This window comes from Lycorma delicatula, chromosome 6 (assembly GCF_047948215.1).
Source record: "Lycorma delicatula isolate Av1 chromosome 6, ASM4794821v1, whole genome shotgun sequence".
NCBI classification, from domain to species: domain Eukaryota; kingdom Metazoa; phylum Arthropoda; class Insecta; order Hemiptera; family Fulgoridae; genus Lycorma; species Lycorma delicatula.
Genome location: NC_134460.1, coordinates 86,366,891 through 86,382,813, shown reverse-complemented (window position 1 = coordinate 86,382,813; position 15,923 = coordinate 86,366,891). Strand labels below are relative to the sequence as shown.

General features: G+C 28.0%; 1 protein-coding gene across 1 annotated transcript in view; it reads left to right on the top strand.

Moving 5' to 3' along the window:
- Positions 1–15,923, top strand: part of LOC142326717 (uncharacterized) — an 82,058-nt gene that overhangs the window by 34,178 nt on the left and 31,957 nt on the right. Inside the window, exon 2 of the mRNA XM_075369363.1 lies at positions 9,257–9,349. The gene's annotated coding sequence lies outside the window, so the exon portion shown is untranslated. The remainder of the gene's footprint in view (positions 1–9,256; positions 9,350–15,923) is intronic.

Genomic DNA, 15,923 nt, shown 5'->3' with positions numbered 1-15,923 from the left:
GTATAATAAAGTCGATAAAAGTATATTTAATGTGAAATCAACTGCTTATTTTCAGATAGTTTCTTATTATTAAGTTCTTATTCCGTATTCATTTGTTTAACGCATTTCAGTCAGTTCATTTTCAAGTTTATTTCTATTGGTAGATTTTACAAAATTCATTTAAGGAAAACAATTTTTCACACAAATATGTGGACCCAAACATCGTTAAAAGAGCATTATCCAGTTTCTTCAATGATATAAAACTGTTTGGTAAAGAATCCCATACGTTTAATATAATATTTTCAGTTTTAGTGTGGGATCATTATTATCTGCACTACTTACAGAAATTTTTCCTTCTACTTCAGAAATCAAGTTTTCAAATTTATTGTTCCATGCTTTGAAATTCAGGTAATTCCATTTCTAAATTTTGATTGATTTATTTATGTACCTTTGGTACATAGCCACATAAATTCAGTTAACTCCATTGTTTCAAATTTTGTTTCTGTAGTTTTTACATTGTATGTACGTGAAGTAAATTTTCATTACAAATGACACACACAGTTGTTTTATTCTTTTCAATCGCACCACATTTATCAAACCATTCTGTTTGATAGGGTCTGGAACTTGTATAGTTTATTTTTATTATTATAACTGCTGACATAGTACAGGGCTACAACTAAAAATATTTATATTCAGAATATAATAATTTTAGAAGAAATTTCTTATTAACTTACTTAATTACAAACATATGTAGATGAAAAATTTTAATAATAAAAAAATAATAATAAAGTTGAATTATTAAACACTTCTAGATGCGTACACCAAAGCTCCCAATTAGTTCAATACTGTGAGCTGGTACGTCCCTGTTCTATGATGCAAGAATATGTGCGCCAAGTTTATGACTGACTGTCATGGGTCATACACAGGTGCAATGACAGGCGCCCACTTGGAATTTTTTTTTATAAATTCAACATTAGATATTCATAGTTTAATTTTTTTTAATATTTTCAATTGTTTGCATTCTTTTTCTTTTTTATAAAGAATAAGTTTTTAAAACTCAATACGTGGGTCATTTTTAAAAAGCCTTTGTGGGTCAGACACTAGCACCACTGTGTCATAGGTTCACCACCACTGGTCTAGTGGTTAAACTCATCACTACAAAATCATCTGATTTTCAAAGTCAAGAGTTCTAAGATTTGAGTTCTTGTAAAGACAGCTAGCTGGTTTTTATATGGATTTTAATTCTAGACTGTAGATGTCTGTGTTCTTTGATGGTTGGGTTTCAATTAACCACAACATGCCTCAGGTCAACCTGAGTCTGTTCAGGACTACATGTTTAACAGTACATTTATACTTTACAACTACAGACAGGCCTGGCAAACCAGCAGCAGTAATTGCATTTGCTAACACACACAGATCTGGCATCAGCTGGAAAAGCTGGTTGAAATAATATAATAAAATAAAATAAATTCTAAATATATTTAAAAAAATATTAAATATTATTGATAATCTAAGTTTGTTCATTGGGAAGAAAAATAGATTATAAGGTTGTGACTATTTTAAAAATAACAATCCAACCCAACCATTTCACTAGATTTTTCCTCCATTCATGTTGAATTCCTTTTAAGATAATTATAAAATTTTGTGTAAAAGTATTTCTACCAATGTATAAAAAAAGATTTTTGACATGTAGCAGAAAAAAAATCAACATTTCACCTGTTGTTAAGTGTAAACAATTTATTTAAAAATTGTAATTTTATTATTGTAATTTTATTTCTTTTCATATTTTCATTCTTCTCAGGTATCTCAAAATTTAATTATATTTAACTTAAAATATGGATTACCAGAATATAAATTATTTATGAATAAAGTGCAGACAATTTTTATTATGTTTAAAAATAAAACATACCTTTTCATCATCATCTGATTTTACGTACTGTACATTTCTGAATGAAGTTTTACTAGGTCCTCCATTTTTATTTTGGTTCCAACAATAACTTTTCATATAAGTAGTTTTTCCAACTTCTTCTTTTAATGTTAAATGTAATTGTTTCATTTTTTCTGGGATTTCATAATCTGTACACTAAAATTAAACAGATTATTATTATTTAGCAGTAATTTTTGTACTGCTAATATTTTACCTTTTGCAAAGGTAAAATATTTCAAATTTAGATAAAAAGTGTTGAAATATTTCTATGTTATATGTATTTGAAAATTTATGTTTATTAACCCTAATATATGGTCAACATAATTAGATATCTGTTTATTTATATTCGTATGCCTGTGAGTGTTCTTGAGACCGGTTTTTTTTTTAATTTCTATTTATTATTACTTTGTAGAATTTTTGCAATTTTGTTCTTCCATTGTATTTTATAAATTTCTAATTTTTTCAAAAAAATCAATATTTCTAGTCCCAACTCTCTGAGCACTTAGCTCTCAGTTAAAAAAAAATCTGATGTGGACACCATATGACTTCCTTGTACTACCTATTAAATTACTAATACATATTTTTAAAACTACATAAAATTTTATTTCACTAATAACTTCTGATTTTTTTCATATTTTTTTTAATTTTTTTAATGTTATTATTGAAATAAGAGGGCTGTCCTGAAAGTAACTTACATTTTGAAATAAAAAAACCAATCAAATAAAATAAGAAATTTTATTATATACATTTGAAAGGGACAATCTTAGCTATTTTTTTTCATATTCGCCATTTAAATAGAAGCACTTATCATAATGATGCACAAGCTTTTCAATTCCTTCTCTGTAGAAATCTTTCACCTTAGATTTATGGCACCCATCTTCCCCGATGCAATTTCTTGCAGTAAACTTTGTGAAATTTGGAATAAATGAAGCGAGAGTTCCGTAATCATAATGTGGCAGTTTTTACGAATTTTATCGTTGATTTTCATTGTCAGTTCATCAGTCACAAGGCTAGGCCAACCACTGCAGTTCTGTTCATGAACATTGGTGTGGCCATTTTTAAACTGAATGCACCATTGCCTCACTCCATGTTTACTTATTATTCCATCTCCATACACCTCACAAAGTTGCTGATGAATTTCAATTGGTTTGAGGTTATTTGCCAGTAAAAAAACCTAATCACTGAATGCACCTCACTACTCATGGGATTTTCTACTTTAGCGCACATTTCAATAATTCACAACGAACAAAGTAGAAAAATCACAGCCCACACGCTATGACAGCTTAATGCGTTCTGATTGTAAAACCTTTTTGATGCCAAGATGGTGTCTCTATACCCAACCATCTCCACACCAGACACAAATGTAAGTTACTTTCTGGACCGCTCTCATATTATTTATTGTAAAACTTTTTTTACAATCATTGGTTTATAATTATCAATAAATCAATATTTAAGTTAAAAAAAATAAAGAAAAGGTAAACAAAAAAAGGAAATGAAATCGCATTTGAACTAATGTGCCTTCGCCTTATAAGATTCAAATATTTCATTAATTAAAATTTTATTTGGTTATAACTCTGGAACCAATGGTAATAAGTACAGTTTATGCATATCATTGAAAAGCTCTCAATGAGAGCTGATTACTGCAGCTAAGAATAATTCCAAAATACAGATGTTTTTAGATTTTGGGCTTTTTTGGACACTTTTGGTCCAATGGATTGTAATCAAAAGGGAAGGTGCACAACTAGATATTAGAACAGTCCTAAATCCAAAATTTCAACATCCTGTAGCTCAAAACAATTGTTTTCAGTTGTGCAGATACAGGTATCACACCGAAATTAGTCAAGTTTTGTATACTTTGTATATAAAATATACAAAAGTTCTTCCTGAAGTAGAAAAAATTTTTTAAAGAGATTCAGGCCTGCTTGAAACCTCCATCAATGAACTATTGAGTTATTGAAAAAACAAAACTAAATTTTTTAAAGTGGTTTTTTTTATAGCTTACTGTTTAATTTTATGATAACTAAATTGTTCCCCTAAGCATTCTGAGTTTTCTGGCTCTCTCAATTAACAAATATTGAAAGATTATGAACTTCAAATTTTGCTTTTTTAATAGTTTTTTTAACTTGGGAAAGTAAAATCTAATTGATATTTAAGGTTTCAGATCTGCATTCCTTCTTAGATCTTCCACCCTCTCGATTAATAAAAATTGATTTCAAGCCACATTCATACTGTTCTTTTACAAAATGGGTTCTATCTTCAAGAGCAAGTAACACATTTTTCTTCTAACCATTAATTAAAACATTTAAATATAAAGATACTCAAAATTTCTTTTTTTAAAGTTTCATACTTTAAAGTGAAGTAAATGAAGTTACCTTTGAAATTAATTTCTCACTTTTAGGTTGGGAAACTATTTTCATATTTTCAGTTTTATTTGGTCTTGAACATTTTACTTTTATATATTCTTCTCTATTCATTTTTTGTTATATCTGAAAAACAAATGGTCTCAATATAATTAAAAAACAAATTAGCAATGATACTTTCAAATGTGTACAGGATCTCAAGTTTAAAATACTTTTAAGCTAATAAAAACATTTTTGTTGTAATACATTATATTAAATTTTACAAACTATCATGTTAGTTTATAGAAGACTATGAAAGGCTGTTAAAAGAGAATATGAAATATATATTATTGAAGGTCAATTTTTTTGGAGTCTACAAGAGTATATAATAAAAGAGAATAAAACTTTTGCTTTTGCCCTTTTTCTATCATCGTTTTTTATAAAAATCATTATAAAACCATCCAGGATCTGAACTGATTTCACAACTGAAATTTAAAAACATTTGCTGTATCTGTCATAATAATTTTTTCTGAGAGGAAGTAATCATTCTTGTGGGCCTACTGCTTAAAATTATCTTAATGGGTTTGTACATTATGGATCTGTATACAAAAGTTCATATAACAAAAATAACACCATTGCAAGGCAACAATCTCAATTTAGATAAGGTTAGCTTTATTCAATTATCATAAATTCTCTTATTAGTTAGATCTAGAGTTGAATTATTAAAATTAAATACTTTATTGTTTAACCATTAATAAATGAATCTAATACAAGTTCTTATTGTGCAATACAGTGCCATTTAATTATAATTTTGTTTACAAGAGCCAATATAGATAATATTTTGTTATCCTTCCACTGTTTTAATCAACCCTTCTCATTATCAACTCTTTACTCTCCTTAATATTTTTTAATTTTCATTTCATATTGTGTATCCATTTAATGTTCCCCAAAATCATTCAAACTCACATTTGAAATGCATTTGAAATACAGCTTTTCTTTTTCCCTTTTTCTTACTGTCCTTGCTTCTCATTCCAATACTTAGAAAGATAACGCTTTACAATATATCTTTTAAGATTACCTCACAGTCTTAATATATAATATTTGTTTCTTTCTATTAAATGCTTTCTCAGCTACTTCTATTTGCTTTTATTTTTATTCTGGCAATTTTCTGTTAACATGGTGTTTAAGTATCTGTATTATTTCACTTCTTTCAATTATTTCTTTCCTTTGTGTGGGCTTTCCTTTCCTATCCTCATTATTTTTTTTCTTAACATTTATTCTCATAACCACCTTATTCATATTATCTTCTATTTTTTTTTTTTTTTGTTGTATGTTAATCAGATTTTTATCTTGCTCGTACAGTACACTGTAGTTACTTGTCATTTTTTAAAAATTGTGTTAAAAAAAAAACAAAAGGCCTATAAAGGTCTTACTGGAAAATTGCTAATGTTATTGCAGGCACTAAGACTGAATCCTTGCATCGCCCACTTTGCCAAAGCTATCTCTTTTCATAACAAGTGCTAAGATTCATGCTCTCTATTGTATGAGAGTGTTATATTATTTTTGAAAAGTGAGAAACCAAAAACACCTTTAGTTGTTTTTTTATTACCATTTGAAATATTTTTATATGTATAATTTATTTAAAAATTTAAATTTCAGAGTTGAAGGTAATTTTAATTTAATTGTTTAACACAAAATTAGAATATTTTCTGTTAATAACAAAAATTTTGATAAATTACATTGGTTATGTTAACTTGGTTGAATTATGATTTAGCGTATATTATAGTTAAAATATTACCTCAAATTGCAGTTAAAAATTCTATTTCTTTATGTTTATTATACAAAATATTATATTTATTCATGCAAAATAATAAATATAAAATAAAAATGTAATATCTAAATCTCTTGTATTTAGATACCACTTCATACAACATTCAGCACTTCTTACTATGTTACTGCATAGTCTTACAATAATCTGAATATGCCCATATTCTATTTATTGATATTTTCATGTTAAACATATTGGTAAACAGCTGATTTGCATGTTTTTATCTATTTTAATTTCATCAGATTTTTAACACATTTAAAAAAAGGAGGAGATTCTTAATTTAATTTGTATATTTTTTTTATGAAGTTCCTCTGATGGTCCTGCAGTAAGGTTCTTCTACATATCATAGTATATATCGCAGTTACATCACATCATTCTGCTATGTGTTTATATTATCACTGAAAGAATTTTTAAACAAGAAATAGCATTGGCACATTACATATTTTTGGTTTGCTGACATCACTACATAGTACTGAATAGTAATAATAGTTTAATGACTTACCCTGAAATCATTTTATGTTCAAAATCTTCACATGAAATTTGAAGAAAATTAGTTGGAAAACTTGATCCCTCATTCCATACAGCCAGAACTTAGATGTGGTAGAAGTTAATTTCATGAATTTCTCTGCACCTTTTATTTTTAATAAAATGCTTGTTTCTTTTCTATTTATGTTTATTGGGATTGGATTTTCCTCATATTTGCCTCTGTTTCTAATTTTTAAAATGATTCATGTTTTAGATGAAAATAACATTTAAAAATGTTAAAATAGACTTAAAAAACAAAATATTCATTACCATTATTTAAATATAAAATTTATTTATTTATATTTTTTCAATAACCGGTTAATTGTATTTTAAAATGGATGAATTCAAAATAAATGAACCATAATATTTCAAAAGAGATTAGAATTTGCTATCTATTAGAAAAACTCTCATGCTATGCCATTAATTCAATGCTTTGCAGTTAATATATCAGTTGACAGATGCACAATGTGCTTTTGCTATGAAAGCGTTTTATAAAAATTAAATAGATGCTATTTAATTTAATTAATACTTAATTTAAGATATTGTGTCCATTTCAGTCTCAGGCATCATGATCAGAAATATTCAAGCAACAGATTTGCTTTGCAAAAGAAGTCAAATAAATGAACAACAGTACGTCAGCCAGAAACCATTAATGGTGTTAGTACAGTGGTCACCAAGATTCCAACTTGCGCCGAAGAATCTTACACGGAGATTTACATTTAGATCCTTATAAAATTAAAAACTTCCAAGAGTAAAATCTTATATCACTGAAAATTGGATAAAATTTGCTCTAAAGTTTTTGTTCTGTTGAGATGGAGATGAATTTACTGATTTCTTGCAGAGTTCTGATGAGTATATTTTCAATTAAGTAGTATTGTTAATAAACAATGTTGTCAATATTAGTCGAATTAAAACCTAAACAATGGCTTCATAATGAAAGAATGGCCTTATGGTGTGTTGTTTTGTCATCTGGCATAAAAGGCCCATTTTTCTTTGCAGGTAATAAGAACGTTAAAGTACATTCAGAACATCCATTCATGAGAAATTACTTTTTGGATATATTTCCACTTTTTTGGTCACAATTCAGCTTAAAAGCTGTGAAAACTATTAAATAATTTTTCTGGGTTTAGTTTTAATGCGAGTACTATTCAGAGCATTATTTTGAATATAATAATTATTAAGTTATTTATAATTTTTTTAAAAGTATTTTGGAATACGATGGCGGCTGTAATGAATTTGATCATGCCAAAAAATGTTACATATGAGTAAACTAAGCAACTGTGGTGTACTTACAAGATGTACCTGTGTTTTTTTTTTTTAAACATTGACTTGTGCAGTATCTCACAAATTCTGGCAGATAAATCTAACGCTAAGAGTTTTTAAGACGGATATGGCTAGGCAGATTAATAACTGTTGGACATATGTATACCAAGCTTAATAAAAACATGCTATACCCTGCCCATAATAGTCAAGCAACTTTTCATAGTGGAACTACAGTAATATAAGTCAAGTAAGAAGAAGAATTTGTTTGAATCCCTGATACAGACTATAAAGTCAACTAAACTTATGAAAATATGTCACTAAAAATTAAGTTAAATTTATTTCTTTTATTTAAGTTTAAGTTACCATTCAGCTGTTTTATTTTGATAACTGTTTTCGCTTTATTCACTCCGGCATATACTCATGTGGTCACTAATTAGAAAGAATAACATCAGATATATCAATTTACACAGAATTTGGGTAGCCTCCCCATGTAATGGCCAGAATTGCGCCCCTGTTTTTCCTTGTTCGGAAGAGGGAGGAGATGTACAAGGGAGCATGAAAGGAAAATGCAGAGGCATTCCTTGATTTTTTCCTCTAGAGATTAAACACTAAAAAATACATTTTTAAAAATAATTTCTTATTTGGATCGAAATTTTAGATAACAAATAATGACTATAAATATTAGAGATCATAAGATCTGTAATAATTATAATCAAATTATGATACAAATATTTCACCGAATATTCTTTTGGTATTGACGCAATTTTTTTCAATCAGAATAAACGTGAAAAAGAGTATAAAAAATAATTAAAACCGTTAAATTTGCGAAGAATTTCCCCTATTTTATGCATATAATGGTCATTTAATTTCTTTTTTTTTTAGATTAAAATATTCTAATTAATAATCGTTGCACGAAATTATTAGTTTTTTGAAACTTTGTGCCACTTATTATTTATTTATTCATTCTATTTTAATGTTAATCAATAATCTTTTTTTAAAATGTAGTAGGCCATTAAAAGTAGAATTTATGAGAAATTTTTAGGAATATTGGTCACGAATGTTGTTAAAACATATCCTATTATTATGTATCATTGTCTCCAAATCACGATTAATAGCTTTATGTTTAGTCATCGTCATTTTATTTTTATTGATGGTATTTTAAAAATAGTGCATCTTTTAAAATCTAAAGAAGTGGGAAGAAGCGTATTTTATATTGTTGGTTTTATAACATTATTAATTTTAGAGTATTCATATTTCGATTGATTTCTTGTTATAGCATCTGTCATATAATTCTAGTTATGAATATTTTGATTGTCGGTATAATCATTTTAACAAATAAAACTTTTACTAAACTGGCAATCTCAGTGAATATAAGAAATAAATTATTTATTCCAGAGGTTATACACGGTGATTTTTCTGATGAAGTATTTTCACCATCTGGAACAAAACTCAATGAGAATGTCGAATCTTTGGTAACAACTTCACCAGGTAATTTTTTGTATTTTATTTTTATTAAATTTTATTATTTTAGTAAGGTAATAAAAATACAAGATCTATTAATTTTATTTTATATTAGCTTTTAAATAATGAAAAATAAATCGCCTATTTTCTTTAGAAACATATTCAGATTTCTTTGAATTAACAGATCTAAAAAGAGTTTTAAGAATTCCATTTTGAAATTATTACTATTATCTTTTACTGAAGCAAATGAGTATTTGACTGGAAGGATGAAAAAAACGTTGATGAAACCTATGTATATAAAAATAGATATATACTTGTACATCTACATAATTTAGCAAATAGCATCCTAGTAGCAGATTAATTATTATTAAGGTTTTTTTTCACTGTGTTACTTTACTATCCACTTTTTAATAGATATCTTTTTGCTTTTATAAAATGTAATTTTTTTTGTTTAACCTCCGGGTTCACAGTTAAGTATTGATTCAGAAGATGAACTGAATGATTTGTAGCGAGTGTGAAAATGCCATGCCTGACCGGGAGTAAAATGTAATGTAAAATATTAAAACTATATGGAGATGTATATTTTTCCATTTCATTTACTGATATAAAATGAATTTTTTTTTTTATAAACAATTTGTTGGTAGATAATACATTTTTTTAAATACTATAAATATTAGTTTCGTTATCGACTAGCAAAGTGTTATAAAAGCAGATAATTAATTATAAAAGATATTTAGTGTTTTTATCAGTGGCGAATCGTGAAAATACCTAGTAAACATGTTTGAAATTATACTTTTTTGACGAAATTCTGATGAATCAAAAGTCTTTACGATTGTACTAATTATGGGTAATGAACAAAATCAGTATTAATACAGACATAAATTAATTTTTTATAAACAGTTGTATATGAAAATAACAAAAAAATTTCATATAACAAAAGTCTGTAAACGCTTTGTTTTCGAGTTGTGGTTGGCAAAAGATTTTATTCAGATATTTGCTTTAAGGTCAAATAATGGTACACTAAAACTGTACGATAATAAACTATTGAACAAAATTAGTAGTGTTATATGCAGTCTTTTATGGAAAAAAAAATTGGAAAAAATCGATCCCAAAACTGTACTTTCAATAGTTTCCGAGAGAATTGTTATAAAATCCAAAAAAATTGAAATTGAAAAGGTTTAGTTTGGCGTACTTTGTTAGGTTACCAATAACCAAGTCAAAATTTAAAAAGATATTTCTACAGAATTTAATTTTGAGAAAAATGATATAATTAAAGTCGATAAAAAAATCGAATAAAACTTTTAAAAATAATTTTTTTTAGAAAACTAATTTAAATTGTTTAATCTACCATTTAATTAACTTACAGTAATAATATACTAGTTCTTCAAAATGTCCATCTCTAGTAGACACTACGCAAAAAATTAATTTTTTCACTTTTTTTTGTTTTTCTTTACTTTTACGTTTAGCGCTTTTACAGAGATCTGCGCGTCGTCAGAACTTATAATTATTATACTGAGAATATTTTATTTTAAAAGAAATGGTGACATATCTTATATTTTTAGTTTTTGTAAGTGATTTTTGAATTTAAATTTTTATACGTTCTGACAAAGTAGAGATATCTGTGAAAACTTAGAGGAAAACGAAGAAAAACAGATAATAATTAATCACTTAGTAAAAAAATTAATTCACACCAAAGAAGAATCCAGAAAATTCAAAGTTTTTTATTTTATTATACTACTTACAAATTTATCGCAAGCTAATATTGATTCTGTGATAGAAAATCTTTTTATAACAGGAAACTTTTACATTAAATAAATCGGTGGGAAAATCTTTTATCAAAAAACAACACCGACACTTTTCTCGAGATCAATATGATGTCCTGTGCCACGCGATAATTGTTCAGTTGTCTGGTTTTATTAATAGATTTTTTTTTTTAGGAGCTAAAAATAACATAACAACCAATTTTTGTAAACTTGTTCTGACATTTGGAAGGAGTGTAAGATATGATGTAGATGGGAGTGTTCGTAACTTAGTATCTAATTAGCTGTAGAAGCTTGCCGCAGTCACGCCTTTCGCAGCTAGGCCCTCCCGATGGGTTGCCCTGGCGGGCGGCGTCTCGGAATAGGATGTCCAAAATTAATTACCTCTTGTGTAAAAATATTTTTTTTTGAAAGATGAAAATTGATGTAACGAAATAAAATTAGAAATTTAACTCTAGAAATTGATACTAACGAATCGGAATTTTCCGCTAGTGATCGGTACATTCCGGTGCCTACGTTTTGGTTATAGTTCATTATTTTATGAAGAAAAACAATGCTAAGCTAAGGGGGACGAACACACACACAGACAGACACACATACAGATGCCCTTTAATAAGATAGTATAATGATGACGAGTTTTAAGTTTTATTTAAACTTTTTATAGCGAAACGGTATGGTTTGAATTTCTTACTGACGAATTCGATCATCCTACGAGAATTTGTTATCTAACATTAAATCATCAAAAATTTTCCACTTTTAGCGACCAAAATATTATTTACTTGTCTAAGTTTAGAAAGCTCAAATACATAGATGCGCAGAAGTTGTATCAGGATGACTAAATTAGTTTGGCTCTATTAATATTGCAGTGGAGGGGATAATGTATCGCGACAGTATGTCATAGGTAGCAAGAATCCAGTTCCCGGTCCGGCAATCGATTCTCACCGTGGGCGACAATTAAGCTTTCTAAAACTGACGAGTAATATTAATGAGAATACCTACTATCCAGTTAGCAATGTTAAATGAATCTGAGGTGTGTGATTTGTTCATATTGAAAAAGTTAGATAATTTCGACTCATGTATTCCTTATAAGAGTGAGATTCTTTAATTTATATATTTTCAGGTCTCCGTTTTCTTCTTATAAATATTCCTACAAAAATTCAGATTCTCTTTTTAGTAAAATTTATAAAGTTAGATTTTATCATGGAAAAGAATTATTAAATTGAAAAACAAATATTGTTTCTTCACGACAAACGTGTTTATTTTCACAAGCCGAAGACATCGATTTAGCTTTATTTTATTAAATAAAGCTGTTCGATAAAATTTATTTTGTTTTCTTTTTTTTTCTTTCAAATAAGAGTGAATTCAGATGTAAAACAGAATAATAAGAATATGTTCCCGTGTTTGCATATACATTTTTCATTTCAAAATAAATAAAATTTCAAATAGTCCTAATGATATTTATTTTCTATAACGATCTGAGATAAGAGATTTTGTTTCTCAATTACCAACTTAACGATAAGAATAGTTAATATTTTATAATTATTTAATTATTAAGTTCATAGTTTTATTATTTTTATAACAATTTCTGAATAGTATAAGTAAAAAAAAGGACTTTTCTATTGTACTTTATAGGTGACTTCCCTAACCCACAAAAAAAATGACTTCTTGGATTTTCCTGTTATTAAACAGTTACGACAGTTTCTTTTTTGCAATCTCAGATTCAAGTACGTAATAAAAATGATTGAAGATTACTTCTTTTAGTATCACTTTTTTTTACCTTTCCACCCCCTGAAATATGTAAATCACTGCATCTGAAGAAAATTATAAAACATATCAAAATTGAAAATTTAGACTATGAAATATCCGTTGTTTTTTTTCTTTGCCGGAATAATACTACTGTTGGTCTTGTAACTTCAGATCTAATCAATGAAAATAGGGAATAAACGTAATGAACTCTGTCCAACTTAAGTTAATGTACTGCTAAATCTGATCGGAAACATTTTGCGTGGAAATTTTTATTATACAAATTTTACTTATTGTAAAATAAGATTCTTAATAACGGCATCCTTTTTTTTATTTATTGTACTACTAAATACTACGAGTAGTAAGTAGTAGAAATACTATTATGGTGTTAATACAAAGTGTTGAATTTTCCATAATAAAATAATTTCAGTAATGAAACTAATTAATTCGGACATCAAACAGGTTTGGTTGAAATTAATGCTTTTTTACTGCTGAATATTTAAAATATTCATGATGTGTCAGAATTGGTTAAGTAAAACCACGCAGAATGTTTAATATTGGTAATCGATAAACGTAACTTAATAAACGTAACAACAATAAACGTAACTTAATCTACAGAAACCGTCTGCCTTGTTTATCCATCATCAAAAAATTAAGTACTCCTTAGTGTTATATATATTTATACACGCGTATTCACAGCTCGATCAGGATGAGAGATTGAAAATTGAAAAAATGTTTATATAATTACAATTTATTGGTTTAAAAACATAAGTAAAACAAGACAAATCAATAATAATAATAATAATAATAAGCGAAATAATAAAACCTTTAATGAAAAATAATAAATTAACAAATATTAATCATAGTAATCACAACTACAATAATTATCAGACTAATAGTAATAAAAATAACAGAGAATAAAAAATCACAATAATAATTAGAATAATGACAATAACGGCAACAATAAACAATAATAATATTACATGTCAATAACAAACAAATAATCATAAATGTCAATAAACAGAGATTACATACAAAACAGAATTTAAAGTAATCGTCAGGATTTATTTACAGGTAGATAAATAAATAATGAAAACCAGAATTCAGTTCCATTGGCAAAAGATATTGCATGACCGCTAGTCTTAACACTTTTAAACACTAGTCATGTATTAATAACAATAGTACAATAGTTAAGACAAATATAAAGCTCTTTTACTCCAAATACCTTTGCTTTTCACAAATAAAACTACCCTAACAATTTATGAATGAAATTTATTACATTATCTCTTTCACTTATAGTCTTACAGCAACTCACCGAACCATTTCTTGTTTTCGTGTATTTGGAATTACTCGTGGTGTCACCTTAGTTGCGCCGACTTAATTCACTTTGAGATTCACTCCTTCATTGACCTCCTCGCAGAATACTGTCGCTGACTGACGTCTCGCGGATTGATTCGCAGAACTCGCATCGCAGTAGACTCACATCTGCAGACTCTCCTCGCGGAACTGACGTCGTAACTGGTTCGCAGAACTCGCTAGACTGGTTCGCAGAACTGATTTTTAACTGGTCTTCCTAGCAGTATTTATACTCCTATCTTCTTTACCTGCTGGACCGGACCCAACTCGAAGCGTGAAGACGATCGACCGAGCCATTTTGTTCCCATGCATTCCTTGCCTTGGTCCGGTACCTCTTCTCACGGTACAAATATTTGTTCATTGTGTGTCAGCGGGCAGTATTACAAAAGATGATTGTTAAACGGACCTGTTAGCTTTAATAAAAGGGTTTCTTTACCTACTTTCTGGATTCCTCCCGTTGTTATATTTTCTCCTACTTTCTTCTTAATTGGTAGGAATCCGTTACTCAGGTCCGCTATACCCGGTCTTGTTACAATATATTTTATTGTCTCATCAACAATTAAGGTCATTAGCGAGTTATCAGTGTAACGGAACTGTATCGGTAAATGTGCAGTATTGAAAAAACTCAGGTCGACCATTCCTGAGATGTCTAGTTATTTGAAACTCGGCCACTAAAGAACATCCAAATCCGAATAAAAACAACTACCTTTATTTGAACCTGAGAACTCTCGACTTCGAAATCAGCTGATTTACTACGAGTTTACAACTAGACCAACCCAGTGGGAAGTTTAAAATTAATTTTCAGTATATCTAAGAAATAAAGTAGTTTTTTTTTTAGGAGCATCAAACTGCTATGGTCATTAGCTCGATTGAAATTTGTAGCGTACGAAAACTTTCATGACTGACCGGGATTCGAAACTCGGTACCACTCCGCCACGGAGATCGGCCAAAAAAAAAAAATGTAGTAGCACATTCATAACGTGTAATTCGATTTTAATAAATAAGAATCTTATAAAATGTTTTTAATTTGAACAATCTGGAACTTTTGTTCGTCAATGGTAACCTGAATTTAGTATCCAACTGTTCTACCCGTCTACTGGATGTTCCTAAAAAATTAGAGAACCCTGTAAGCCCATAATTTAATTTTAATCTTTTAATATATTTATGTTTTATTTTTAAGTAAGATTTACAGTGAACTTTCATGAGTAACATATTTTAAAAATTGAAATATATTATTTGAACTTGGACATGATTTGCGTGTAAGAACTTACATCTAATTTACAAAATAACTGAAATTAATTTTCATTAAGCGCTAACGTAATTTTTTTCTTTTAATTAGGAATGATTGCTTGTTTATGTAATTGCTTGATTATGTTTTTGCTTGTTTATGTAATTTACTCCAGATTATATCTAAAAATAAAAATTGTATACAGACTTTATCTGATGTTTTCGAAAAGGTAAATTTTTAAATAAGCGGACCAATTTCAAATTAAATTATCGTTGATTTCCCCAATCCTCCTCTTATATGCAGACTACGCTTCAATCAGCGGTCATAGGCTATAAGTTACACTATTTTAATATGTAATACGAGTATATCTTCTTTTCTCGATCCGTCAAAATTTATTAATGATTAATCTGTAGCCAATGGATTCCAGCCAATCATAAAACTGCATTAGATATTATATAATCGAGTATACATAATTTGTTAGAGGACTAGCTAAGGACTAACTAAGGTTTGATTT